Source organism: Mercenaria mercenaria, chromosome 1 (assembly GCF_021730395.1).
Source record: "Mercenaria mercenaria strain notata chromosome 1, MADL_Memer_1, whole genome shotgun sequence".
Lineage (NCBI taxonomy): Eukaryota > Metazoa > Mollusca > Bivalvia > Venerida > Veneridae > Mercenaria > Mercenaria mercenaria.
In genome coordinates this window covers 111,031,254-111,035,070 of record NC_069361.1, presented here as the reverse complement: position 1 = coordinate 111,035,070, position 3,817 = coordinate 111,031,254, and the positions used below count along the sequence as shown (strand labels likewise).

General features: G+C 35.7%; 1 long non-coding RNA gene across 1 annotated transcript; it reads left to right on the top strand.

Annotated features, from left to right (window-relative positions):
- The first annotated feature begins 609 nt into the window (after positions 1-609).
- On the top strand, positions 610-3,300 carry LOC123561739 (uncharacterized). The gene is made up of 3 exons (XR_008366597.1): positions 610-1,420; positions 1,820-1,920; positions 2,099-3,300. It is a non-coding gene; the product is annotated as an uncharacterized LOC123561739 (long non-coding RNA).
- Positions 3,301-3,817: the final 517 nt, after the last annotated feature.

The window sequence follows — 3,817 nt, the reverse complement described above, 5'->3', positions numbered from 1 at the left end:
GGAGTGAATTTGTAGTCCTTATTGCGGTGGTCAAAAATAAACCTTGGGTATCGAAAGTATAAAATTTCGTGAAAATAAATCAAAAAATTTATATTCTGTACCGGCTTGGCCCGATATAATAATGTTGTGGTCACGCTAAGCAGCGCTCCTTAGTTGTTCTAACTGAATTGACATTTTTGTTTATTATTGTTTGTCGCTATTTTTTCATTCAGTTCTATTGAAGTAATGATGATGAAGGTATATAGCTGAGGTATATCGATTTTCCCGGTATCTGTCAAACTATACCTATTAACCAATGAAATCGCAGAGGATATTCGCACCGTAGATCCGGAAACAGCGGAGCAAAGCAAATGTTGGACTTGATTCAAAATGTAAAACATCGATTTTATAGCAATAATAGGACTTATTTGAACACTTTTTGTGGTATATTTGTTAAAATTAATATTTCCAACTAATGTTTAAATTTTATTCTATTGATATCGATCATATATTAATGAACAAGAGAATATGGGTATTCAGAAGTGTCCTACCTTTTCCTTTTTCTTACTATATAAATGCTATACCATAAGGATGCGTTAAATGAGGCCTGTGCTTTCAACCGTCGTAGTTTTCTAATGCATGGATTTAAAAAATATCTGCTTTAGAATCAGAAAGCCAGTTACCTAGCCTCATAAATGCATGTAAAGATTTTGTTCCAAATCATTTGGTCTAGCAGATTTTTAACTCTGAAAAAAGTGACGGAATTCGTCAAAACAGGCACGAAAATGAGTGATTTTCAGACGTGAATATCTTATTCAATCTTCGATGTAAATTCGTGTTCTTGGTCTCATTCTATAGGTAAAACCTTTCTAGTTTTATGATAATTGTGTCATAATTTACAATCTTGGAGAAAGACTTAATTTCTAGCTCAGAAATGACACACCACGGTAAACAACAAAATGGCCGCTCCGTGACAACAAAGGTACATGTTTGGGCGATAATTCTGCAAAAAGTAAACAAGATACGCAACTGACAATTTGATACCACAAAGACAAATGTCTCCGCTTTACAATGAGACCATTTTCGGCTTTCTGCGATCAGAATTGACTTCAAAACATCGATTTCAAATTGCCCTGTCGTTCACCATCTCCGAACTTTTTCTGGAAACCCAAGTCTAAAATTAGACCGTATTTTCCGAAATCTGGGCGGTGACCTGGGTCACGTGGGGTCAAACGTGAGGTCAAACTAGGTTCAGCAAGGAGCGGGAGTAATGGCTTTGCGCGCGAACGTATTTCTGTGGAATAAAATCATTTTCTTGTGCTTGCAGATGGAGGGAGCTGAACAATCTTTGTGACAAATTACATCTCAGAATGTCTGCCGTCGAAAACTACCAAGGATGGACTGGGATGGCAATAACAGGAGACAAAATCTGCATGCAAAGGTAGGTCGGTTTTCTCTTCGAGTTGTATTGAAATTAAAAATGGCTGCCAGCCGAAGCCGGGTAAATTGATAGCGTCTGAAATACGTTATGGCATGCCACAAGGTGGAATCCATAGACCCTGTGTTCAATGTTTTGTGGTCTAGAAGAATAAATAAGCATTTTGACGGACTGAATTAGGAATAATTTCAGCTTTTTAGAGGCACTGAATGCATGTTTCGGCTATCACTGTTGATTGTCATATGAACTAGCCAAGCTTTTTGAGATGCTCAGTTATACATAATGGAAACATTTCTGGACTTAATTTTGTCTTATTCATTGTGTGTAAAAATGCATAAGCACTTTTGCAAAATGAGTTATCAAGAAGCTGTGATTTTCTAATGCTTTGCTTTATTTTTTCAGCACTGTGATGTGATTTGTACAGGCCAAGATGTCTCAAGTTTTACAACCAATCAACCATATTGAAGTTTTGTGTGACAGATTTTCCACAGCAAAAAAATAAGGTATGCATTTCACAAATACTCAGCAAGTATAATGCCATTCAGCTTGATGCTTGATACATGAACATTTTTGTCATAGATTTTGTAAGAGTGAAGAAACTTCTCAAAGCATTTCAGTGTTATTCCACATAGAAAATATGAACAATTGATTGACTGATGTTCTATTTCATTTTATTTTCAGAGCATTGTTGTGAAGTGGTGACCTGCCAAAGATGTTACAGCAGTGGTGTGTGACAATTTCCTACAGTAGAATTATGGAAAGATAATCAGGTATTCATTTTCAACAATATGCACAGCTAGATTAAATTTCAAGAAGTACAACACCATGTTAATTTAATGTTATAGCTTGCATTTTTTGTGATAAATTATCTAGGACTTGGTACTTTCAAAATGTATTTCAGTCTGTTAAAGATATTCATTTCTGTTTCAGGCTGCTCACAGTGTTGTCTACATTTTTGATGACAGAACAGTGATGTGTGCTTTTTATTTTCGAAGAAGCAAAGAGATAGACTCTGATGTATTTCGTATTAACGTGTATTGTTTTCTTCTGTTGATATCTGCCCGTACAAGAGGCAATGCCCGTAAAAGAGGCACTACTATTGCTTGAGTTTGCTTTTTCATTTATCAATAGTAACAACAGTCACTGTAGAAAAGTACTCCGAGATGAAGGTTTGGTGTGTTTGTCTGTATCATGAGTCTTATAGCCTCTCCTGTCTGTCCGAATTTATACTATGCCGACTTGTTTGCCGGGTACACTGTCCATACCCAATACTAAAAGATAAGGGTATTCACCAGTGTGAATGAACAAGTTCACTCACGCTGGTTGTACCTTTGCTTATTTAGTGTACTTATCAGACAAGTTTGGCCTTTAACATCTCGGAGAAATATCATACATCAAGTAAGGATCGTTGGCAAATACAACGTGACACGTTAGGAAAAATACAGTCAAACTGAAAAACTTTTCATAGAATCTTACTTTTGAGATATTAGATAAGGCGGATAGTACTTCGAAATTTCAACACGTTGTAAAAAAAACTGATTTCTGAAATACAACATGACACGTTAGGAAAAATACAGTCAAATTGAAAAACTTCTCATAGAATATTACTTGTGAGATATTAGATAAGGCGTATAGTACTTCGAAATTTCAACACGTTGTGAAACAAAACTCATTTCTGACTGATCATTTTTGCTTTCCTGAACGTCTCATTTTTTGTATTTGCCACGAGCCTTTATATCCAGCTACATGCCATTGCATCGAAATGCAGACAAACCTCTGATACTCTTTTTACAATGCATCGTCTCAATGCAAATAAAGCGATAACTCTTACATACGTAAGAATGACAGAGTTACCTCTTTTAGAAATAAAACCTGCAAAAAGATCTGTGAAAACCATTACAAAATGCCTCTCAATAAGACTCTTATCAAAATATCAGAATGCCAAAACATGACCATAAGGCTATATGATAGCGAACGTTACTCAGAGATTTGAAATGCTTTTCGATGCAATGGTATGATGTTGGAATTTTTTCCTAGTCCTTACATGGTGTTGAGCATTTTTCCTCCCTTGTTGGGATTCTGATCGGCATGGGCAAAGTAAAAGTTTTGTATAGTGACTAGTGATATACAATGCTATTCATTCAGTATATATATTTCACATGAATTCTAATTTATTCACAAATTACACATGTATCAAGAAATTCACACAACACATCTGTATTATTGAGCCACCAGTAACATATATAAAGTATAAGGTTATCACAATCAGTTGAGAATATAAACTTAACCACAGTGTCATATTTGTAGTTATAATGACCCGACGGACCCTTTTTATTCACCAATGCTTCCCCTATAAGGTTCAGCCGGAATTCGGCGAGTCAACCGATCTTACTTTTCCAG